The 26,458-nt window shown below is 38.9% G+C and overlaps 1 long non-coding RNA gene across 1 annotated transcript in view; it reads left to right on the forward strand.

The window, feature by feature from the left end:
* The window catches only part of LOC106825097 (uncharacterized), a 68,152-nt gene extending 50,974 nt beyond the window's left edge, over positions 1-17,178 (forward strand). The window contains exons 4-7 of the long non-coding RNA XR_011502797.1: positions 6,707-6,814; positions 8,036-8,135; positions 11,122-11,196; positions 16,819-17,178. This is a non-coding gene — a long non-coding RNA (uncharacterized lncRNA). The remainder of the gene's footprint in view (positions 1-6,706; positions 6,815-8,035; positions 8,136-11,121; positions 11,197-16,818) is intronic.
* Positions 17,179-26,458: the final 9,280 nt, after the last annotated feature.

Here is a 26,458-nt window from a genome sequence, read left to right on the forward strand (position 1 = left end):
TTGAGAAAAAATAAGACTACAACAGTCATTGATTACAGTCAGGATGGAAGACAGTTGTAAGACCAAGGAACAGGTGGAGTATGTATGATGGGAATATTCACTTTTTGTGCCACCATTTTGTAGCTGCTCAAAAAAAATTTTTAGCAAATGGTGGATATTGTTTCTTTACAAAAAATGGTTCTGTACTGGATCCATCTGCGAAGTATAAACATGTCATCAGCACTCATTTCCCATCTCCAAAAAACATTCCCCATGTCCATATTTGATTTTCAAGTGCATCTGTGCACTGATGGAAACCCTCCCAACAGGCTGCCACACAATTGCAAAACCCACACATTTCTGTCTTTGAATCAAGCTTTCATGGGAGCCTGGCCTCCCCTGGGTATAAGCTTGTTTCGAAGTTGCAAAGGTCCTCCGGGTGACCCCAATAAAAAGAGCTTCAATGTCCGTGGTAAGGTTAAGTTACTCCTTTTAGGAAGATGGTTTGTCTATGAACTTTTTTCTACTTTGTCCCAAACATTTTTTTGTATCTTAGAATTTCTCTTTTTGTGCCCATGCTGTACTTACCTAATTATTAGCACTTGCACTATTGAGTTTCTCAATGACGAAGCTCACATTTAAGAAAGTGAAGATCTCGATATTAGTTTGATTATTCAGAAAGTTTAAGCAGAAAAACCAGAGAGTTCATCTCAGAAAGTTGAAAGGCAAGCATCCTGAATTCTATGAGTCCCTAACATTCTTGATAATCACATAACCTGAAAGAGTTTAAAATATCACTGAAACTTCATCACCACACGTTCCGAAGCGAACTCCTCGGTAAAGGAGGAAATTTTATTTTACCTCATTATTTTCTTTGTGCAGAACCAGAGTTACCTTCACTATAGAGCAATGGAGAAAGCCTTGGCTGTCATTTTTAATCAGGTTGTTTTAGGTAATTTTTGTTATGCCCCTCATTACTGAATTGTTTATCAATAGGTGCAGCAAGTGTCACTAGCTTTTCTCATCAAACCAGGTCTGACAAAGCAGCACAGTGCATGGGAAAGAGGCAGCTAGGTGAAACTAATGCCATAGATGTTTGATTCATTAGGAGCTTATTGTTAACGGGGATGTCTGATTGTAAAGGCTCAGTCAAGCAAAAGAGTGCAGAGTAATCAGTCGGATTTATAGTTTGCAGGGCTCAGAAAAAAATCAACATAAACCTTTGGATATAGCAGAAACAGAAAAATCCCCTTTGGGCAGCCCTAACCTGGAACCAGCCAAATAAGGTCATGCTACATGAAGGTTTCCTGTTAGGTGATGGGAGATAGAGGCGGATTAGAGCCATATGGCATGGCCTATCATACCTTCTGACTTAAGATAACAAAGCCAAGCTTTGTGCTTAGCTATTTTTGACTGACATCATCAATTTTATTTTATGTTGGTCACCTCCGGTAACAGGAAAAAATGGCCTAGGGTTGATAACACACGCTTTTTTTTCTTTTAGTATTAAGATGCCTAGAAGCTAGTTTTGTGCTGTTAAAAATTTCAAAGAATTAGTAGCTTGCTCTTCTATCACCCATCCTCCAGCAACTGTCAGCCCCCCTCCCCCTTGTTTTCAGTTTGTACCTTGCAAATGAGAGGCAGCCTTATTCAGAACCAGATGTAAGGCTCCTAGAGAATGAGCATAAGCTGGTGTACTTTAAGCCTAATGGGAAGTTTTATATGCAAGGGCCTTGAACTGATTAGTATAATTCCCTCTTTAATACAGCTGTCCCTCCAGATTAAGGTAAACCAAATGTTGCAATCAGAGATTAGTGTACCTTGCCAGTTATTAACATCCCCGGTGCTCAGCAAGCACGTCAGACGCTAATGCTGTGTATTTATTTGCCACTTCCCCACTGTAACTTGAACTTCTGCACCTGTCAAAGCATTCCAGTGAAGAGAGGGGCATTATTGGAAAGCAAAAGTTTTATACCTGTACACCTGTTTTGTTTTGTCACAGCTTTGCTTTTCTTTGGGCCTGCCAAGACTGCCAGGTGCTTTAATCTGCTACTCTCCTGGTTTTGTAAAGAAAGACTTTGTGTGCTAAATCGCATTTGTTACTTTCATATGCTTTCTTTTATGCAACTGGAGAGCTGCTCCTAAGCTGGTGGCATGCGTGCATGCACGTGTGTGTGCGTGTGTATGTGTGTGTTTTCTTTTACAAAAGAGGTAAAGGGTGAGGTTTCTTTCCCAGAAAACACACCTATATCTTCTGTGTTCCTCAGCTTCTGCAGTGTCCTAAGTCACAAGGTGGGACGCACAGCTGTAATATATTTGGCAGGATATCCTGCCTTCTTGCAACCCAGATGTCAAGAAATACAAAGTCCTGGCTATCAGAAAGATCTGGCTGGCTTTCTTTCCCTCCTCAGCCTCCACCAGGGGCCTGCTTGGACTCTAGGGCTGAATGTATACAAAAACACACTGAAGCAGCCTAGGACAGTAGCCCGGGTTGCGTTTTCAGAAACGTGGGTCTAGTCTTGGCGCTCACCAGTCCTTTTTCAACAGTGTGGCAGATGGGCCCGCTAGTCAGGGAAAATAATGGAAAATTTGAGGAAAAGATCTCACATTTGTTGAATAAAGTGCCTTTGTGATTTTTTTATCAGCATCTTTTCTTACTCAGAGATTGAGAATCAAAAACTGCTTTCTGTGAAAAAGGCATAGTTTGCTCAGTAACCACTAGGGTCATCTCGGGGTCCAATTTTTTTCATATGTGGGTTTAAAGCACGTAGCTGTGCCCTTACAGAGCAATCACCTGATGCCAGCGGCAGTTGGGCAACACCGGCCCCCCCTAAGTTTTGTCACAGACAGGAAGGAGCCACAGTTTTCTAGCTCACCCATGACATTGGGAGCAGTAACTAGTGCAGGTTGTTATCAGTGCTGGGGGAACATTTCTTTTGCTTGTCCTCCTTTCTCCCAACTCCATCTTGGTGTTTGCACGTTGATTGCCTGGTGCAGTCTCTACATATTATAGCTTAATTGCAGATTTTTTAAAAAGACAAAAATATGTTCATATCTTAGGAATTATGTCTTGCAGCCTACTAAATATGCTAATGCGGCACTAAGCAGGGATAAAGTTCTTGCCATACCCCCTAACAGTTGCGTGGAACCCGCTGCCAAGTGATTGTTAATTGTGAAGCACAAGCAGGCTTTGCAATCCATCTTAATTGTCATACTTACTTCAGGTTTCGTGATAAGGCTCGATGTTCTGTTTAAAGTGACAATGTTGACAAGGGGAAAGGGTGTGGGCCTGAGCCTGTGGTTCTGAAGGGGTTGCGTGCTCTGACCTGCCGAAGGTTGATATGGACGGTCTGTGAGGGGATTTTAGTTGTCATGGGGTCCCCAGGCGGTTGAATGGAGAGACTGTCTGTCCTGCTTTTTCCTGTTAGGATCCTGACACGTGGAGCATTGATGAACTCAGCACAACGTTGAATGGGAGCTTTTTGGCAGCTGAGACACTGGGGCTAAGCTGCAGGTCAGAGATAACACCAGTGCGGATCTCCTCCTGCACACAGTGACTAGCGCGCTTTCTTCCCTCCTGAGTGCAGGAAATGGCTCATGTTAAATACGTTCACTTTTCAGTTTTCCTTTCTTCTAAAATGGAGCTTGACAGATTGGGCTTTTCAGCTCCCCTTTTTTTCACCACCTCTGCTTTCTACCTCAGAAATACTCTTCAGGAAGCAGGAGTTAATCTTGGTGAGGAAACGATAAGGTGAGGCTTGATTTTCAGGGGAAAGCAGAAGGATATGGCTGCCTTGTTGCTGCACATAAACATAGAACTCCCCACCTTTGAGGCTTTTCCCTTCACTGCTCTTCAGTACAGACTAGAAGAGGAACAGAGTCAGAGTCTACTACCCCGACGGACGTCAGAGAGTACCACGCACGATTCTGAGGCATTAGAGCAGAGGAAGGGCACATTTAGGAGGCACTGCTGACTTGTAAAGAGGGGCTCTCCAGTACTTACGTGGCCCCCCACCCAAAGGGTGCGTGGCTGCTGACAGCAAAATGCTCTGCCTTGTTTTCCACGCAGCTGAGTTGTGCAGCTTTCCCAGAGGTGGAGAACAAAGAGACACTGGCCGCAAGAGTTACTTTAATAATCTTTTGCCAACATGCTGTATTCACAAAAGCGCTGTAGAAAAAATTCTATCTAGTTTTAGGATCTGACCTCACTTGGGCTGTCAAAGCTCTGTTTAAAGAAAAGCTATTTGAAATCGATTCTTGCATGGTATTGATTCGAGACTGTGAAACTAATAAATTGAAACCGCCCCAAACCAAGTCGCATTCTGACTTGGGGGGACGTGCGCATGGCCTCAGTGAGGTCTGAGTGGCTCCTTTTCTCTCTTTGAGTACTTGATGCCCTTTGAAGAAAAAGGGATGTGTGTGAGTATAAGGGGGTGTGTGTGTGTGTGTGTGTGAATGCACATATAGGTGGAGAGGATGGGATGGGGAAAGGGATACATGGTGGAGAGAAGGGCATGGGAATGAGGAAAGCTTTCTGGTCAAGGTTTGATACGCAACAGAAAATAAAAGGGTTGTGGGTGGAAGTGAGAGTAACAGTACAATCCTAGGGCTAACACCTTGGAGCAAGCAGGGTGATGCTGCCCTTTGATCTCTGTCACCTCTCACCAATTCCGGGCACCCTTTCTGTTTCATGAGGGCGCAGAGCAAAGCTGAGAGAGAGAGGGAGAGAGAGAGAATGAACGAGTGAGATGTATAAGAGCCAAATATGGTGAGTCAACAACCTTGAGGAGAATGATTTGGGTTTGGAACTCCATCAGAATTTGCTCTGATGTGAGGTAGTGGTCCCAGGGCTTCCATAATGAAACAATTTTCCAGTTCTCCCCATCCAATCATACTATGTCGCCTTCATCTTTGAATGATGGGACTAGGTTATTCCTAGACTTATTCTAGACACCTCTCTGGCTACCGCTGGTGGGGGACTTCCAAGGACCTTTGAATTTCCCCAAATTGAACTTTAGAAAGAGTAGCCAGAACTGAACAGCCTCAAGACCCAAAAGAAATAGTGGATGTCACGTGTTCAGTACAGTCACTGACACATAGTAGGTGCTGGGTAAATCCTCACTATTCCTCTTTGAAGAATGAAGCCAGTTGAATCTTCTGTTGAACACTTCCTTTGGCTGTGTTTTCAGTTGTAGCATTGCCTGAGGAAATTGGAGAGCTTGGAGGGGTTCCTATCCTGAATAGAAAGTTTAAGTTTGATTGTATTTTCTATGTGTTTGCTCCAGATCCTGTGTGAAAGTTTGAATTGACCTGAACCATTCTAATCCTAGATATATGTGGCTGATTGTCATTGCCATGAGGTCAGAGGGAGACAGCCGCCTATGCAATGTGATTTCAAGAACCTGGAAAACCCCATGTGTCCTCCAAGTGTCTCCCTCACTAACCATGGCACCTGGTAACATTCTTGATATTTCTGCTGGTAGAGCAATTTCTCTGAGTAAAAGCGTGTTTTCTTGATATCCCTCTTTATTGTGAGATTATGATACTTGCGAGAGGTCAACTTTTGTTAGGTGGATGATGTTGATTTCGTATTTACTGTCTCTGTAACAACTGGAAAGAGAGACACTGGATACAAATGGCAGCTTTGTTAAGAATAATACAACTCCTCAACCACAGAATGGGTCAAGGAGGTTACTAGGTTGGGGTTTGTATTCCCCCAGATAATTTTAGATCAAGACACATAGACAGCAAGAAAGCTTCTAGTCAGCTTTGTGGAATGAATAGAGCTTAATTTTGGGTCCTTTCTTCCTTTGTGACAAGACTTTTCATTTCTGATCACCCTGTGAGAGAAACTGCTTGTTCCCATATTGTCTTGGCTTATTCAGAATCCTTCCTTTTGAAGATGGTAGATTAGGGATTCTCAAACACTTTTCTACTCCAGAATGTATGTTCACACATTGGACACTTCCATGGGTATGCCTTAATTGTGGTACAATAGTCATTCTATTTCACCCTTTATTTTAAGTATGTCTCCTTTTCCTGACATTCTTTGACGTCCCCTTGGGAAGGCATACTCCTTTATCCTTGTTCACGTTCTCTGTCTTCACATCCCCCATGAGGGGTGCTGCCTGAAATGACACCCTAATTATAGGCGCTTTTTTCCCCCCCACAGTTTGTTCCTTTGCCCTTTCTCTGAGAGCCTTACTCCCTGGAAATATGTATAAGATGTGTGTATGTGTATACGTTGTGTACATGTGTGTGTTTATGCTCACACACATTTAAGTGGGTATATATATTTATTATTATTATTATTTTAACAAGAAAGAAGCCCAACCTATGTTTTTTGCAGTAGGTTTTAGGTTAATAGTTGTTTTAACAATGAAGACTGTTAAGTCACCAATGTACCTTCTCTTCTTTGTCTATATAATCTTAATCCTTTAAGTTTTCTTCATGGATCACATGATTTATATCCTTGGCTTTTTTCTTAGCTTAAAAAGTAAATGTATTATTTTCTTTCTGACTGCCTGAGTCTTACATACTTATTGTAGAATGTTTGGAAATACAGAAAATTATGGGTGAGAATAAATTCACCCATCGTTCCACCATCTACAGTTAACCATTGTTACAACTTGATTGTAGTTTTGTACCTCTTGATTTATTGTTTTAGGCATTGAGAATGCATGGGTCACTCTATAATTTTTAAATTGTTTTTCTCTTCCCTTTGCAGACTCTCAACTCTCCAAGCTCTCCCACTCCTTTCATGTTGATGGGTCCCAAGTGAGACTGATGTAGTTCTTTAGTCTCTAAAGCTGGATCTGACTCGTATTCTGGGAAGGTTAGCTCACAGCCTCTCCATACTATATTTTGAACTTCTTAATATGCATTTTCCTCCTCTGAATCAGTGACTTATTTTTTGATCTTTGTTAATGCTTCTTTTCAAGCTTGAAACAAAAGAAATTATCTAAAAATAACCAAAGACTGTTATCCAAGACTTTAAAGTTGCCTGAGCCAATAGGTTGACACCTTTGATCCTTAGGTAGAAAGTTACAGTTCTTTTGTTGGCTTTCTGCAAAAGGAGGAAGTGGGGGCAAATTACACAGTTGATGCTATTTTATGCATGAAGGAACCTGCTGTTGACAGCTAGTAAACAAGTTTCAACATTTTTTGGAGTAAAGTAGCTCATTCATTTAATATTTATTTATTGAGCTACCCTCTACTATGTGGCAGGCTCTGTCCTAGGCAGGGGGATTCAGGAGTAAATAAGACAGACCCAAATCCACCCTTGTGGGAGCTGACTACTTAAAAATAAAGTAGGTGACCTTTTTTGCTTTTGACTTAAATTCCCACTTGAAAAAGTAATTGCACTTCATTTTCTAAATTTGGAGTCAGTTTTGAAGTACATGGGAAAGAGCTGTATTATTACAATATTACTGTATCAAATAAGATCTTTCCTTCCAGAGACCTCTTTCATTTACTATTTTCCAAGTTCCAATTTTTCAGTAGGCGCAAAGGCAAACAAATGCAGTGGCAAGGACGAATTTTGATGAATTGAAATGAATGCCCTCGATTTTAGCACATGCTGTTTTGTTGAGGAGGGAGACTAAAAAAAACCAAGGAGGGATAAGAATGGGTATGTTCTTACAACTACTTTGAGGAGTAAATATGGGATGCACAATTGGGATAAGTCCTTTACTTTCGGATAGAGCTGAATAGTTTTGTATTTGAGATTATAGGTTTTCCCATTTAGTTAACTTCAACAGCGATGGAGAAATAACCGTTACTAGCTAAGCAGAGAAATAATGCATGAGGCATAATGATATAGGCCAAAATTTTATTTAATTCAAAAGTGTAATCCATGGAGGCTCTGCTGGATGTAAGGTCAATGAATGTATAAAGAAGTATGTAGAGATTAAGAAACAGAGCAGAAAATGTTTATCTCAGTGGTTTTATTACCCACTTATTTTAGTTGGAATATGTTTTAGGTAGTTTGTCAATCAGACATCAAGAGAGAGAAATTTTACACGTAGAATTGGACAATTTTTTTTTTTTTTATCAGAATCCCGGATATGCCACAGGCAGTTAGATTGTGATATGGAAATATTGAGAATTGAAATGGATGCTACATGAGAAATTATCCTGAATTCTTAAATTCATGGGTAAGAATGGAGTCTTTGTTACTTTTTTTGGAGGTTGATGAAAAAAGTATGTTTTATAACTCAACCGAGAAAAGAAGAGTGTGTATTGGAGACAAGAACTTGTACAGTTAAATAACTCAATCTGTGCGATACAGTATAGCTGCTGACTAGGGACTGAAGACACAGACTGTCAGATGGAAGGGTTGACCAAATTATTCACAAATGCTGGGAAACTCAAGAAGTAAGGAAAGAAAGAAAGGGAGAAGTGAAGGACAGGAAGGTGAACAAAGAGAAAAAAGTGAATGAACAGAGGAGAACTACAATGGATTGTATTAAGGCATAATTATCATGGAGTTTTGATACTAGCTCGTCACTAGGGAAAACTGATGCTCTTTACGCAGGGTTATATAATTTACGTCTATAATTATTTGGATATGGGATAATCTACGAACAAAGAATACAATAAAATTATGTCTACTGGAAACTGTAGGAAATCTTTTCTAGCTTAAGCGGTACTTTGTGAAGAAAGATATAGGGACTCTATAAGTTTATCTTTTAATCTAGTTTTTATCCCTATTTTAGCATGTTGTACTTACTTAAAAAAAAAAAGTAACCTACAACTGACCCTTGATTTAGTTTCAAATCCATACTCTTTCTCTTTATTTCTCCACTGGACTCTGTACTTATCATATCTCAAAGCCAGTCAAGATCTACCTGCTTCTTGAAGGTTTCCATCTTATGTGAGATGAGATATAATACTATTCATAAACCTATTGCCAAATATGTTTTTTATTATTTATTATGTTCTTTCTTGACATGTAAGATAGCAGAGATAGTGTCTTCACATTTAGAAAATGTGTACAAAACACACAGCATAATGTGCCGCATCTATGCTTTGTCCAATGAATATTAATTGATGTTGATGAGTGAGTACATGTCACTAACAAGAACCTCCTTCAGAGGCATGAAGATTTTTATGAGCTGGAATGATGCCTTGTTGTGGTCATTCCGTATGCTTAGGAAAACTGAAGAGAGAGTTTTTCTTTTTAAAAGCAGCATCACTAGTGAATTTAGCATGACATGTGCATTCCTTGTACTGATTATTCAAGAGTTTCTTAATTCAGAAAATTTTTAAAAAGTTAAAAATATAGACTATAATGTATATATATCTATATACACACAGAGTATATGTGCATACTGGGCAATAAGGAATTTAAAATAAGAAATGAAAAGATACTATTTCTACTTTAAGAGGAATCAATCTATTTGGGCAAAAGAAATGAAAATCTTTAAAATTGTTTATTTTATGTTCAGCATTCATTCATCAATAAATATTTATAAGATACCTACTAAATACAAGGATGAAGAAGGTGCCATTATATCCTCAGAAAGCTTTTAATCTGCTGGGTTAAAGACAACCACAATACAAAGTAGACTGTTATTTTTACAAGAGAGCCAAAAACGCTGGAATGAAAGTAACAAAAACATCTAACGTTGAAGAGTCCTTATTATGTGTCAGGCACTATATGATGTATTTCAGGTGTGTTGCCTCACTTAATCTTCACAACAACTTTGTGAGTTACAGGTACTCTTACTTCCTCCCTTCCTCCACATGCACTTTCCAGATGAAGCAGCAGAGAACTATACATATTAATAAGTTACCCAAGGTCACACAGCTAGGACATGGCAGAGGTGGGCCTGTGAACTGAGTCTGACCCCAGAGCTGGGATGTCAACCACTATACTCCACTGCCTCCTAGGGGATGGGGAGGGAGAAATCGCCTCTGATTGGGGAGGGGTCAAAAATGGTTTCTTGAAAAGCGGTGCCTTGATCTGGGTCTTAAAGGAAGGGCAGGACTGTGTGGCAGGTAAAGTATGGGGAGAGAATGCCAGGTAGAGAACAGTTGTGGAGGGGGCAGAACTCAGGCTTGGGTAACACAGAGCCTGGTGGGGCATTGGGAGTATACAAAGGATGCAGTTGAGAGGTGGGGCAGGCGGGGACTAAAAAGAGGAAGGCCGAGGAATCTGGTTAAATCCAGTAGGAGCTAAGTATAAAATAGAGGAAAAGATTTGTAATAAAAACTGAAAGAATGAACATTAGTAATGGGTAATCATTATGAGGAGAGTTTCAATCAGCAACGCCTTCTTAGAGGGACTGGATTTTAAACTAGGGTTTGAAATTGATGGGAATGGAGTAAAAAGCATGCCAGCAACCAAGAGTATCGTGATTTAAATAGGACACTAGAACCTAAGAAAAATGAGGAAAGCTCATATTTTCATACATTCAAGGACTGCTGAGGGGCAGATTGAATAAGTGAGTTTCCACCTCTCACACCTAGAAGAGGGGTCTAGAAGTATTTCCCCCATTAGCTCCATCTCAGTTAATGGCTTACCATCCACTCGGCTGTTTAGGTAAAAAACACGACAGCTATTTTGGCTCCCTTTTCTTCCTCTCACTCTGAGATATGTCCTGAATTTGCGCTGCTTTGATTCTTCACTAGACTCCCGAGAGAGCTGACACTCTGCTGTTTGCAAGCCTCCATCAGATCAAGTCACTTCCTTGTTTCATACCCTCCAAAGGCTGCCCATTGCATTTGGAATAAATTCCACCCTCCACGTCCCTCAATTTCTGGGCTTACCTTATTTTGCTTTGCATTATGCTTCAGCCTTCCCACCTCCTTTCTGTTCCTTGGACTCACCAGGCTCATTCTCACTGTAGAGCACTTTTGTTCTTTTTCTGTTTTTGTTTGACTGGCTCTCTCTTCCAGCAGAAAATCAGCTCAAATATCCTAGCCTTAGAGAGCCCTTCCCTGGATGACCAATTTGAAATGTTATGTCCATCACTGTTTTCTTTCCTCATTTGTTAAGAAGCAGGTCACTGTCTTCATATTTAGAAAATTTTATCCAAATTAGTCTTTATCCCTCTACTCAATTATATTTTCTTCATAGTTCTTACAATTTCCAGAAATTACTTAAAACAATATCTTTCTATTTCTGTCTCTCTCCAGGAAAGTTTTGGCTCCAGAGGACAGGACTTGGTTTTTCTTATCCAGGGACGCAAATTCAGTGCCCAGCAAAGAGCTGTGAGTGTAGCAGGTGCTCAATAAATCCTTGTTAAGCAGATAAAGAATGAATGAAAAGAGTGGGAGTGAGGATGGCTTGAGTAATGGGTGGAAGCTTATGTTTTATCCATTAAATGAAGTAGATTGTGGAATAAGTCATGTGGATAGTTTTTCTAATTATGTTTTCTATTTCAACAATTAACCAAGTTGCGTTCTTCTTTGCATACCAGCTTATTAATGGTGGGTAGGTGGACTAAAAGCCTTTTGTGTTGCAGGAGGAAAACAAGCCTGAGATTTAAAAGAAAAAAAAAGGTCTTAGTTAATCCACAGGGTGGGTGAGAGCTCGGCCAGAATGCTCTTTGGAATCCAGACAATTCATTGACAGTAACACTCGGGTACAAGTGTTGGGGAGGTCAGATGAGATGAGTTTGTGACATGTGCAGTCACTCTTGGTGTGTTTGATTTCCGACAGTATTTCGTGCTGACATTTCAATTTGAATGGGAAATGACCTCCTTGTTCCCGGTTCCTTTTCTAGCCAGTATAGGATTGCTCCTTCGATAAATATTGGTAGATTTTGTTCACCATGGTTCCCCAGGATCTTCACAGACAGAGTTTACACGTTTATTTTCTAGTAGAAATAGTGATTTCAAGGCAAGGAAGAGGGTGTAGGAACTATTTAATTTTACTTTTTAAAAGGAATACCTTCCTGGCAAATAAGCAAGTAAATAAGCAAGCCGGCTCAACAGCTTCCTTGGAAGAGTCAGCAGCGGCAGGTATGGGGGAATTCCTTTGGCCAGCCTTAGCTTCCCCATGCTTTTCTCACACTTGTGTTGGCACAGTTGGTGGAGTTTATTATTAGCGGTGTATCCTACAAGCCATTCATTCATGGAATATGGCCCTGGGGGAGGACTCTTCGTGTGAAAATAAAATTGTCCTTGTTTTTCATTCACTTGGGGGCATCTCACATAATGGAAGAACATCCTTAAATAGAAAGACCTCAATTCAGAAAAAAAGAATCAAAAGGTGAGGAGAGAGAGAGATGTTCTCAGTGGAATCAGCTTGAGCTGAAAAATTAAGATTTTGTTTTGTGCAATGCTAGTGCCTTGCCAGTCTCAAGCTGGCACTGTGGGCTCACTGGAGCTGCTGAGCCCGAGCCGAGGCAAGGAGACAGTTTGCTTCGATTGTATTGCTCAGCCTCACCGTGAGTCTCAATATGTGTTTGATTTTGTGTTTTAAAAATAAGGTGAATGATCTCAAAACGAAATCATTGCAGGCGATTTTGTTCCCTGCTTTTTCTAATGGACAATTAAAAAGCAATCCTGGTCCTATTCCAGAGATTTTCTCATTTCTTAGTGCGACTGTAATTTAGCACATATAATAGTGCGCTGGAATTATTAGATATTATCAGGTTTATTTGCGAAAATGTGTGACACACCTTCTTTGTATTCTTTTTGAGGAAATGTCCTGGAATGGGTTTTGTCCTAGTTCCTTTTTGTGCCTGTCATACGGTGTATGTTAGAATTTAAGTCCTTAGGAATAAGAATAGCATTTCTTTTTTTTGTGGGAAAGCGTAATGATTTTGAGCTTTGAGGAATTTCAATGGACTATTGTTGCCTTTTTTTTTTCACAACGCTCCTACCCACCAAGTCCCACTGTGACACACTTCCTACCCCCAATGGCAGATATTTATATTTCAAACTAAATGAAACTATAATAAATTTTCTTCTGAAAAATTTTTGGAATTTTGTCTTTGAGATCTATGAGGTAATTGGAGAAACCCCAGGCTATCAGAAAACCAGGGCTGGGAATCACTGCTTTCATGATTAGCACTTTGTAAGCCTTCAAAAATTATTAAAACCAGTATAGATTGTCTAATTTCTGGTGGGTGAATTCACTTTAGTATAATGTAATGTGTTAACAAATGTTCAGAGAGGACGTTGTGGATCCAGAAAGATGGCTTTTGCAGAAGGCTTTTATCCAAATTAATTCAAAGAATAACAGGAGTAGTTGTGTATCGGGGCAGAAAGAATAAGGTGACTCAATTAAATGATCGAGAAATCTCCAGGAAAAAAAAATGTTTCATGTCAACCCAATACCAACAATAGAATTCTCATTACTAAAATCAATAATCCTGTAATAAATGTGTAATAACTTCAAAAACAATTCTTTTATTAAATATTTTTGTATGATTGGCTATGCACCAAATATTGAAAGCAAATACTGCTTTTCTTTACTTTAAGGATGACCAAGTTCTCTTCTATGTCTCTAAAGAGAATCTCAAGTGAGCAGGGTCCAAAGGGTAATTTGCAAATAAATTCACCTGCTGAATTTGTGCCTAGACCTACTAGATTCACCTAATTCATTTTTGGCTTTTGCTGAGCTCTAGCCATGGTGTCATACTGAGAAATTCATGCCAAGTTCTCCTGGGTTGCTGGAATGTGAATAAGGAAGGGTAGCTCAAGCCCCAGGCTTTGGGTCCCCCTCAGTGGGGGTCTTTGGAGTTGGTCTCCGGCAGTGCCTGAAGAACCATCGTGTGGTCTGGCTAATTGGTACTGGTAGTCTGTTGCCATTTCATGAAGCCAGAAAAGCAGTGTGGTCCCTTTCCACATTCAGAGTTGAGCCCAACACACTAGTAGTCCTGGACTGAGAGAGTTCAGTTTCCGTCAATTTTGATACTATCACTTAGATCAGCTTTTAGAGGTAGATTAAGGACATTTCTGTAGTGTTCACAGATATACAATTCACAGACCTACAACTGTATATGCAGTTTGAAAAGAAATTTGCTTAAGTAAACAGGTAGATGGAGAGAGGATATGCTGTCCTGAAAACACTTCTGTTTTGTCATTTGGCAGGGATGTCTGGTTTGGGCTTCCTGAGTTTTTGCCTGGTGTTCTGCAGGGAAATTTGCATTCCAAAAGATAGGCCAGCCTGCCTTCCTGCTTCTGAAACCTCTAGAAGGTGCTCTGATATAATAGAGGATCCCCTCAGCCTGTTTCAAGAGATAATCCCCTACCACCTGGTTACTCCAGGTCATATCTGGTTAACACTCTAGGTGTCTTGCATATATTTTCCTTATAACTTTTTCTGAGAAATAAGGGCCCTACTTCCTTTAAAAGAGGAGGTCAAATATACCTCAATAAGGCTTAAAAAACAGAGAGAGAGAGTTTATCTAATGTTATTTGGAAAAGAATCTCCTTCGTTTTTTCTCTTTTGTGATACGCTCCATGATTTTTATTATTTTGGAGATTTTTTTTTAATTGCAGTAACATTGGTTTATAACATCATGTAAATTTCACGTGTACATCATTACCTTTTCATTTTTAACCTTTCCTTATCTTTAGTATCAAGCCCTACAGGTACAAACCCAAGCGAAGAACTGCTTCCCACCCACAGTGATGCTGTGCTCCTGAAGGTCCCAGCCTCTGCACACTTTTCCTTTCGTTCATTTTTTTCTCACTGTAGTTAAATTTTCATTCCTGTAGTTTACCTCTTAGCTCCACCTTATTTTTGTATTTATATCTCATATTTTAGGACTTGCTTGGAGTGCAAAATGTGTTGCAAACTTGAGAGAGAACAAAACTAGATAAGTTCATGAAAAATTGCCCTTTCTTTCCTATTCTAGAATTATTTAGAATGGGAGCAATGGAACTTTTTGGATCGGTCCTGTTCTGCTTTGGGCTACTTAGGCTTCTGGTATATGGCTCAGGTCATGGGCACCAGATGCCAATGGTACTAAGGTCAAGGGTTTGGTCCTCACTTGGGCTGGTTTGCTGCATACTTTTCCAATAGGTTGTATGGAGATTCAGTTCTGTCACTGCAGAAATGCTAATCATAAAGGGGATTGGTGAACGTATGAGTGACCAGGTGAATATCCAGCCCCATTCCTGCAAAAACAAAGTCTGTGCCCTACTGTCATTTTTGCATTTGGACAGAGCGTGCCACTTAAAACATGAGCTTGTTACTCAACCTCCCTGCCTCTCTGTTTCCTCATCTGTAGAATGGAGATAAGACGTGCTCCCTTTTTACCTCACCAGGACCTGTGAAGATTAGATAATGGCTGTAAAGTCAAAGGTATAAGCATTATCACAAACAAGGAGATTAGTCAACAAATGAAAAAAAATTTAAGGGACCCCCCCAAAGTGTATTGCTCAATACTTTTTGAATCAATATGAGCAGTTTGCAGTCCAATCCATTCTGTTTGGTTGAGCTGCAAAAAGTTAGGTGTGAATGTTTGACCTTTCTATTTATTTACAAGGTTAAAAAAGCTGTTTGATAATGAACATTTATACTAAGAAAAATAAAGTGGGCTTTGAATCTGAAACAGGTTTTATCTGAAAAACAAGGTGAAGGCGAAGGTCTCTAGGAACATGCGTGCCACTGAGGAGTATTTGCATACATTTGATCTGCGAGCATGCCTCAGTGACTTTCACAGTGTACCTTGGAGTTTAAGCTGTAGCAAAGAGCCACTGCCAGGGCTCGGCAGCAGAGTTCCTTCTCTCCAGCTTTATTGTGGCACACAGCGACAACTTCATTTTTAGAATTAAAAAAAAAAAGTCCTCTTCACTTAATTCAGACAGTGACCTGCAGGCCTCATTCCGACTGAAGGAGCCATTCAGAATACTTCCAGACAAAAGCAGGGCTTTTTCCTAGCAACCAGATCAAAGCCAAATCTCCCAGAATAGCTCGCTCCCAGGTTTCCTTTGGTGCATAGGTTCACAAGGATTCTAAGGCTCGTGGTATCCAGTTCAAACTCCTCTTTCAAACTGAAATGGAAAGGAAAACTCCTGAGGAATTCTCACAGACTCTGAAAACTGGTGAGCACTGCAAGTGCACTTAATCTTGGGAGAACACGGTGGTCATTTGGAGCATCCCTAACTTTGTTATCGCCTGCATCTGCATGTACATTCTGTCGGACTCCCACAGAATGAGGTCTCTGTTTCCTTTCTGCCAGTACCTAGTATCAGCTATGCCCAGGAGCCGGCTGATGAAGACTTCCTGTTTGTTTTGAGTCACTGTTAGAGTGATAAATATACTTTAGCTTTCTGCTTAGAGAGGAAAGAAACCAGCTGCCCTGAACTAAAGAGCAAAATGCAGAAATTCCACTGAATGGCCCTGTTATCATGGAGTTTTCAAGGGCAGCATCAAAATGAAAACTATAAGCCTTGGCAAAGTAAATAATTTCCATATTAAAGCATCTTGCTGCATGCATAGTCCTAAGTTGTTTGTCTTTAATCATTTAGGCGAACGATGCATTTTTCATTCTTCTAAGACTAACTCGGCAATGTTTAGAAATTTTTGAAAATGTAAAGTTACACTACAGAGTAATGGTGAGCTATATAAATAAACAATTACAGTTGTGGTTTTTTGATCTGACCACAAGCTTTTAATGCCATTTTTGCATGAACATATAATGCTTCTGGATAAACAGTAATGTTGACATTGTCAGTGGCATCCACTGTTGTATGGAGTCATTTACATACATGATTATTTGGATATAGAGTAACCCAAGAACAAAAGAATGCTATTAAAATTATTTAGAACAAGAACAACAGGAAATCCTTTATAGCTTAAATAGCACTTCTTAAATAAAGCTGTGGAGTTTTTGTGTTTTGATCTCATTTTTATCCTTTTGTTTTGAACAGGTCTTGGATTTGATGACTGGAGTGTCCTTTGAGTGGAATTTCTGTCTTAACTCTGCTCTGGAGGACAGCGAGTTTAGGAAGCCTTGCTGATCTGAATGTCTTGACCACTGCATTCTGGCTTCTGTCTTTTTTTTTACAGCTGAGGTTAGACTTAACTCTGGAAGTTGTGAATTGGAAAAGATGGCAGCAACTGGCACGTGCTTGGAGTGGGTAGGAATTGCTTATTTCCTCGCAGAGCTATGGGTTCTTAAAACAATTTCTAATAGCAGCAGCAGAAGAATTTACTAACAATCCATAGTGTCTTTTTTGTCCAGGATAAAGGAAATGTTTAATAAACAAATTCAAAATAAAGCTAGCGTTAACATTTTGTGCTGTCAAATTAGTGATGTGGATGTGGAGGCAGGGTGGTGTGCATTGGCCTTATGACAATCTATCTGGTCGTGTTTGTAAACTGAGACTTGAAAATGCACATGAATGATTTCTATCAAGAAAGTTCCCCAACACGTTGGAGTCAGTGGTTGGAACATCAAGACGGGGGCTTCCTGGGTGAGAGAATCACGGTGCTAAAGACTTGATGGAGGCTGGGTCCTTATCATTTAAAAGCTCACATTTAAAAAATTTGTGTGACATTGGCAACTCATAAAGGAGGATGTGCATTTAGAAATGCTCGACACATTAGCTACAACAAAGCCAAATATGTGTTCTCACTTTACTGACACAAGGAAGAAGAGAAAAAAACATTTTTGAACATGATTGAGGATGGAAGGATTCAAGTACTGAATAATATATTTTCTTTCATAATAGAGACCTGTATGGGTGTGAATTTAGACAGAATAGAATGAGAGAATGGCTGGATTTAGAGGAGAGGGAAGAAACTAGTGAAGCCAGCAGTTTCTGTGGGTAGCAAAGAAGGGTATAAAACAAATTTATGAGATAATTTTTATTTGCAAAGGTAGCCATGCCAGGGGACAATTTTAGTGGGTAAATTGGCCTCTGTACTTTAAGAAAGAGGTTAAAATTTGATAAAAATACATGAGATAGGGGTTTAGGTGAGGTTTTTTTGTAAAATCTATCATTTAAAGTAAATTGGAACTCTAATTGGGTGGGACCTATCACTTACCAAATATAAAAAAGGCGTGAAAAAACCACCCTTTACCTTCTTCAGTGCTATTGAATGTCAAATATCTGGTGCTGAAGTGAAACTATTATGGTCAAATTCACGCTACGCTTGTCAAGTCACCATTCTTCTCAGCAATAGTAATTGCTTAGATTGTTCAAGACTAGCTTTGGTTGTAAGGGCACATTTGTGATCCAGCCTTAAGGAATAAAAATCTGTAGGAATTCCACCTACTGATAGCCAGCGTCCATTTCTTCACGATTGAATAAGAACGTAAGAATCACACCTTATATTTGCGTATTATACTACAATTTACAAGATGCTTTCGCTTGCAACATCTTACACGATACTTGGTTGTAACTTATCCTCATTGTAAATGGGAACAGTGACAGTTTGTCTTCAGTCCTGTGCGAGTGGTGATGACTTGAGCAACGTGGTTCCTTTTAACGGGGCAGAAATATTCCTCACTCTGCCTAACAACATTTGCGGAGTGTCTTCGTATCAAACAGATGATGAAACCAGTATTTTTAAGTGTAGTAACTTGTGGAAAATTGAAACGAAAGTGTGTTCCATAGCAATTAACCCGATATCTCCTTGAGCTTATCATGACACCACATACGTGATCCCAGGAGTTTTAGACAGTTCTATTGAAGAAGGTGAAGAGTAGGCATGGAGAGTAAGGACTCTGGATATTTAGAATCATTTATTGTCTGCGTAAAGCATTTTAACAAAGAATGCATTTATTAGAAGAAATGGGGGCGGGAAGGGGGGATGTTTTTGTTTTTCGCACCTGTTTTCACACTTCTGAGGTGATAAGTCCAGCCCTCACAAAATAAAATGGCAGGTTTCACACTAAACCCACCCAGGCATATTCCTATGGTCTCCTAACTCATTTATTCTTTGAGAATAAAGAGATAACAAGATCTCTTGCGCAAACCAGTGGCTGAGAGAGGTCCCCTCCATCTTTGCTTTGCCCTCCTGTCTTCCAGATGTGTATGCCATCTTCTACATATCATGTATAGATCTCTAGAGCAATTTACTAGGTCTCCAATGGCTTTGGCTGTAGAACAACAATCTTCTTTGTCCTATTCTTAACCTTAATATTTAGTGAATTGGACATCTGAGTTCATGATTCTATCAACTGGGCTTATACACAGTTTCTATATGTCTTAGATTCTCTTGGCCACCATTTCTATCCTACTTCAGTCAAACTCGCAAACCTGATCTTCACCATTTTTCTCCAGCTCGGTAAATGCCAACCTCGTCTATATAGGTATGGAAAAGAAAAACTATAATTCATCTTTTATTCTTTATTACCTTTACCACCCTATATCCAATGCATCAGTAAATCTTATATTTTTGGTATCCTGAGTATATCTAGTACTTTCCCAAGAGCCACCATCATCTCTTGCCTTGATAGGCTAAGAGCCTGGACCTCATCTCTTTGCTGTATATTCTCTTACATTTTCTGTGTTATTTTCTACATATTACTTCCTGAGACTCTGTTTATTGATTTCCTTCCTTTGTGATTTTCTGACTCTGCTGCCCCTTACCACGATGTAAGTTCCAGGAGGGTAGAGAAATTGGATATAGGGTACACTCTGTAGCACATATAATTGTGCCTGCAACATTGTAGGCTCTCAATGAATATTTGTTAAATAAATTAATATTTTCCTACACAGACTGGAAATATTGGTCACAAAGAAGGTAAAAGAAATTCTTATGCTCACGAGATTAGTTAGTAAATCTTCAACAAGAACTTAGGTCTCTTGACTCTTAGTCTAAAGCTTTTGTACCATACTGTAGTGTTATAGTTATTATTGTGTAAGATTGTATGATATAGTCTTAAGGAATGCAGTCCACATGGCTCCACGCATGTACTGTGGGGCTGTCTGGAAAGTGAGGAAACTAATTAAAAGATCAGTAACTAAGTGGATGGTTAATGTCCAAGACAGACCTGTTGTACCCGATTCTACTCTTCAACAAAGTTTTAGTATACCATCTAGGGCAAGTAATTAGCTTTAAAGACCCCCAAAATTTTAACCTTCTGGATGATCATTCAATACTGTTTTAGTTGTAATGTCACCTTCAAATATAGAACCATTTAATTTTTAATGCAGTTCTTCCTTTTGTCTCTGAGAAGTATGTTTCTGCCTTGCTAGACATATGTTTCCTCCTGAACCTGTGTTTTGGATCTAATTTTTCTAGCCTCTTCTGAGGTCTTGTTTATTCAAACAATTGCAGCTCTTTTCTGCACCCCTAGCTCTTCCCTCTTCACTGCCTTCATTTGCACGGTAGTGCACAGGCTGCAGAACCTGTTGACCTCAGTTTGAACACGTTTTTTTCACTTACTAACTGTTTGACAGTGGGCAAATTACTTAATTTCTCTGAACCTTGATTTCCTCACCTATGAAATGGTAAGGAAGGGCAATTGTGTAGATTAATTAAGAAAACATATGTAAAGAATCCCTGACAGAGTATGCACAAAATGGTAGCTATGAATGTTATTATAAAGATAATCAGATTTTCCTTATCTGAAAAAAAGCATTAACATAAATGAAAACACCATCCCAAATTCTCTCAGCTCTATTATCCCTAAATAACCCTTCTGTGCTCATCATTTATATTCATGGCCAAAATTCTTGCAAAATATGCTTTATATTTATTCCCTTCCCTTCTCATAATACTGTTATATCTGAACAGACTGAGAAGTGTGTGCTGTCTAGTGTCAAATGTTACACTCTTGATTTTTCTATGCAAACTGTGGTTATTATTAGAGATTTTCTGTTTCTCATGTGTCTGTATTCTTTCATTGCATCATGAGTCCCAGTCCTTCAGGAGAATGAACAAAAGTTCACCAAGCCAAACTTGTGGCCCTAGAACAAGAATTTCTCCTAAATGTCCTACTGTGTTCCAAATATTATTGGAAGAACTATGGAGGCAACATGAAGCATTGAATACCCTAATTGGGAAGTGGGTTAACGGACAGAGTTTCAGTCAAGATGAACGTAATTAAGAATAAAGAGAAGTGTGCAATCGTTTAAGGGAGAGCAAAATAGAAATTTAGAGAGAGCTTAATTGCTAGTATAAGAATTGGGTCTCGTGAGGAGATTCTTTTCAGGGTGATGTGCCATTTTCTAGAGCTAACAGTGCTACTGGAAGCTGAGTCTGAAGGGGGAAACTCATAGGAAGTTAGTGGACAAGAGTGAGCCAGTCACCATAGCAAAGAAAAGTGAAAAGTGAACAGTCCTCTTAGCACTGCCAGAGAACTTTGTCATTGATTGGGTAGATCTGTCTCTGGAAAGAGACTTTATCCAAGGACCATGAGGGGCACTGGGCAGCTGACTCAGAGGGACAGTAAGGAATAACTTAATAGGTTTATTTACTTTCTTTCTTTAATTAAATGTCCTTCTGCTGCAAAGTAACCAGAGTTCTTGCAAGTGTAGTTTCCAAGTATCTACGGTTGGGCTAAAAACCAAAGACAGGGAAAGCTTCTAGAAATTCACCCAGCCTTATCTTGGACTTCCCAGCCTCTAGAACTGTGAGAAATAAACAGATGTTGTTTAAGCCAAAAAAAAAAGAAAAAGAAATTCACCCGGGTTCTCAGGACCACAAAAGTCTCTCGAAAAAGGAAGGTTACCCAAAAATAGAACTCAAACAGCATCCCAGGCTCTGCTCCAACCTACCGCTCTACCCTCGAATACTTAGTACCCTAGCTAGTCAAGCACAACCACCAGCTTCATGTTGACTCAACTCATACTTACTGAATAAAATAGCTACCACATCTTTTCTCCTAACAATGATCCTTTTTGAGAAGAGTTTCAAATATTTTATTTTAGTTGGAATACTACAAAAGGTCAGTTACTGAAAATTAAATTGGGTCAATCTTAATCAGACTAGGTTATCTCCAGGTTGTATGTGAAGCATCGTGGACAAGCCTCTGAAGTGTCTTGGTATATGATCCTTCAAGGGTTTCCCTTGCAACTAGGATGAGTTTGCTTGAATAGAGAATCTTTCTCTTTCTATTTTTTTTGTATTATATTTATCATCTTCTTATCTTCACTATGTGCCAAACAGTTTTCCATGGAATGATTTATTCTAATAATTAAAAGAAGGCAATATTCTTTTGGTAGATGACTGTTTTGTCTGTGTTATAAAATATAATTTGCTTTTTTTCTTTGTACCATTGTTCCAGGAAAGATTCATCTTTAATTAGTTTGAGGTGTACTGTGGCTTACCTTTGTCTCCAAGTAAAAGATTTTTCTTTTTCAAAATCAGATGAATTCTGAGTTGACAAGGTAAAAAATCTGCATCTGCAATAAGATTAAAAATGCTAAGATTTTCCATTAAGAAGTTGCTTTTAAGTTGCCATAATTTAGCACTTCAGGTACTGAACACCTATTAAAGAAATGCTAGTTTGCATTATGCTAAATGTAAATAAGATGATTCACTTTCTCCATCTCTTTCTCTATATTTATTTTTAATGCTGTTCTAAAGCAGGACCTGGACCAAATGAAATTAAAGTATTCTTTTGGTATGATTGCTCTAATATTTTTCAACAAGCTGAGTATGACTCACAGCCTATCCCCCTTTTATTAGTAATTAAACTGAGACACTGAAAAATTATGTAAATGCATAATAGCAGATTAAGTATCAAAGCTGTAGCCCACTGAACAACACTGCTATGTTTAAATTTGATACTTTCAATATTGTCCTCAAATAATTTAAATATTTAACATTATAGGATGGCAACACAAAAGTAGAGTAATTAAAAACAGTCATTGAATTTTATTTTCATTTTTGTTGGAGGGGGTTTTCACTTTGAATGGAAAAAAACATGACACAAATAATGTGCCTATACCCTTTTCTCTTTTTCTGCATTGACAAATGCTTCTGTAGCATGATGGAGGCCATTCTTCTTTATTAAAAAAAATCTGTTTTATTTTCCTCCTAACCAAACTCATTCATGTCCATTACAGAAAATTTAGGAAGTATAGATATATAAGGTAAAGAAAATTAGAAACCACCCAAAAATCCCAGTTAGAAAATAACCATTAGTAGTATTTTCGTTCACAGCCTTCCAAACATTTCATCTATGTACGTTATGTTATACACTTAAAAAAAGATTTAAAAAAGATGTAAATCCTACTTTAATTTTTAAATCTCTTTTCATGTAAGAATGTATATTGAATATATTTCAGTGTCGTTAAATATTCTTTCACAACACCCTTTATCTTGGCTGCACCATTATTTATTTAATCAATCCCCTATTGTTGAGCATTTAGGTTGTTTCCAATCTTTTCAAGATTGTAGATATGGTTGGCATAAATGTTCCATGCAGCCAAATATTTGTCCTTGTTCTTGATTATTCTCTTAAAACATGTTTCTAGAAGTAGAATTGCTGAATCAACAACATGTATGGATTTTTAACTTTTAGTTCATGTTAGTATCCTTTTGTTCAGAAAGATTACAGTAATTCACATTCTAATTTGGGTTTAGTTTATTATTTTGGTATTTTAAGCCTTACAGTTATTCTTCTTATGGCAACCAAACATACTGACTGTGTGGTGCTCTAAATTGGTAATAAGAGGGTAGAAAATAATTGGCTAAATTCTCCAATGTCCTGCTTATTTCAGTTATATTAATTTGGCATAATTCTTTTTCTTGTCTGCTTTTGGCCAGTCGTATCTGGATCCATCATACGTTTTACTATTCTTCTGCAAGATGCCTCAAATAAATTGAAGAAGGGAGCCTGTCAGTTGCAGTGTAATATGGTATATTAACACTCAATCCAAATTCAGGCAAATGTCATCCATTAATCATAGGCCAACATAAAAAGCAAGAATTGTGATGATATTAACCAGAAAAAGGTTCCGGGATAACTCTGAAGCAGGACCTGTAACCTATTCACCCAAGAGGCTATCATACAAATTAATGTGCTCCCCATTAAAACTGGCAAAGCTTCCGAAGATCAACCAAGTTTGCTGATCAAATGACATCGGTAGGAAGAAGGCCCAGACATAATTTCATGTTTTAATTTTCTTGTCTCTGCCAAGCTTTTTTTTTTTTCTCTGCAAATTTTACTAGATGGTATGTGGTAGAGATTAAGCATCATTTACATTTTTTAGATTCCAAATTAAAAAAACGAACATTGATACTCATATTTTTATTACTGTCTATTAGCCTGTCTATAAGTCATAAAGCCTATTCATGAGTCATGCACCAGCAGAGAAAAGCAATTAAAATATCAAATCTTCCCCCACTTCCACCCCTAAAAATGTTTCTAGCCTCAAAAAGGAACTTAGTTCTCGGCAATTTTAGCCTAAAATGCTTCCTCAGCTTTTCTTAGACTCTGGCCATCTCAAAATGCAAGTGAAGACAAAATTGTCCCGTAAGATTAATTTTTGGTGATTGAACTTATATCTTAAAAACTAAGCTGTTTCACTTCCTTTTGAAAGAACAAATTTCTTGAAGAAAGGTTTCCATTCCATGTTTGTAATCCTTAAAGTGCCTAACCTAATCTTTGGTATGTATTTGTGTGGAATGAATGAAAATGCCCTTTGTCCCCACAAAAGCAAGACAATATTATTACTGGCAACACATTATAGTGTGGAGAACACCTAGGGATCCAGGGGTCAGAATACCCAGCTTCTCCTTCCTGCCGCACCAGCCTACTAGCTGGGTCACCTTTGGCAAGTTAATAAATCTCTCTGAACTTTAGTTTTCATAGTTACAAAGTGACCATACAAATAGATTTTCTCCTTGGAGAACAGATCGTTTTGAAGATCAAGGGAAATGAATAATAGAACATCGTGTAATCTGATTAGTACATTTCAAATGAAAACTATTATTTGTATTATTATTACTGTTTTGAAGACATATATGACTGTCTTCTTTCCTGGAATTCTTATTTCCCAGTGTTGGAGCTGGAACTTGAAGTTAGGCTAACTTAAGTCAACCCTCTTTGTATGTACTGTTTTATTTTACCTTAAATTTTGTATCTAGAGATTTTTATCGGAAATGATATATATATATATTACTGTATTTAATTATTTTTCTCCTTCTTTCCTTTCTTCTTTTTTTAATTGAAGGATAACATACTCGCAGACCCAAATCGTAGGTGAAGAAGCCCATGTAAACAGCATCCTAATCGAGGGATCAGCACCCCAGAGGGTCCTCTCTTAGCTTTCGCAATCTGCTACCTCTCCCCACCCCAAGAAGACCAGGATCCCAGCTTCCAACACTTCCAAAACATTACTTAGTTTCCCACGACGTCATGCCCAAATGGAATGGAGTTAGGGCACCTACTAAGCTATGTGACATAGCAAGTTGCTTGAAGTCTCTTGGCTTCAATTCTCATCTTTACAAACAAGGAGGTTGAACCTTTAGTTTTTTTTCCAATCTCAACATTTAAAGATTCTCCTAAAGAACACTCTATCTAGGTTACTATCATTGTTGTACAACATCTTCTGTGGTTTGTTAGCTCAGGTGGGGCTTCGCAGAAGCCATATTTTAAATGAGAGGTGGCTAGTTAACTTCATCCTCTACCATGAACACAAACAAACCCCTGACCTCACCGGCTATGTTATAAACATGGTCCTGGAGGAGTCAGGGAGAGAGGACGCTGGGCTGAATAACTGCGGGAGCCCCATCTCTCCTACGACACTGGAAGGATTACCTGAAAGCAGTCTCCTCTGCTTGACACATTGGACAAAACCACATCACAAGAAGAGTGAAAAATTCTCTATAATTTGATTGTTTTAGATCCACCAGTCAGTTGTGGAATGAATATGGACTTCTGCCACTTAGTAATTAACATGTTGTTTGGGTAGCAATATTGACTTCTTAAAATGATAGGATTAAAATCTCCTTTTTTGCCTTAGTGATATATCTAGAAGGAACCTATAGTTCTATGACTTCTGTCCTCAGAAGCTGTGTGAGATGAGGAAGAACGAATTAGGATAACTTCCTCCAAAAGTCAAAAGAGTAAGCATTGCCACCTTCCTCCACAGTCTTGTGACACGTGCTCTGCCGTGGGTTGAGTTTTCTGTAGTTCTGAGGGTCTCATAGCATGAGGAATTTATTTAGATGCTTTCATTTTATTATCTTTCCTGAATGTTTTCTTCAAAGGGAAAGATCCATTTTTACAGCAGCCAAAGAGGTGAGTGAATGAGAACCTACTTGTCAATAGGCCCAGAACCCCAAGACACTATGGCCCTGATGGAAAGTACACAATCTCCAGTACGCAGGGGATGTATTACCCCGGTACTTTCTGCTCCAGGCCTCACCCAGGACTCACGTCTTTATCTGTAAGCCAAAGTAATCTCTTTCCCAAGATGCTCGTGTGGTGAGGTGAGAAATCAAATTTCTTTTCCTTGAGAAACACTGGACAGAACCACATGGCCTAAAGAGACAACAAGAACTTAATTGCTCCCAGTCATGATGATACCTCCAAGTACATTTGCAGTTCATGGTCATGACTGCCCAGGAGAGGGGGCATGGTCAGCCACAGGTTCACAATAA

This window comes from Equus asinus, chromosome 4 (genome assembly GCF_041296235.1).
Source record: "Equus asinus isolate D_3611 breed Donkey chromosome 4, EquAss-T2T_v2, whole genome shotgun sequence".
Classification (NCBI taxonomy): domain Eukaryota; kingdom Metazoa; phylum Chordata; class Mammalia; order Perissodactyla; family Equidae; genus Equus; species Equus asinus.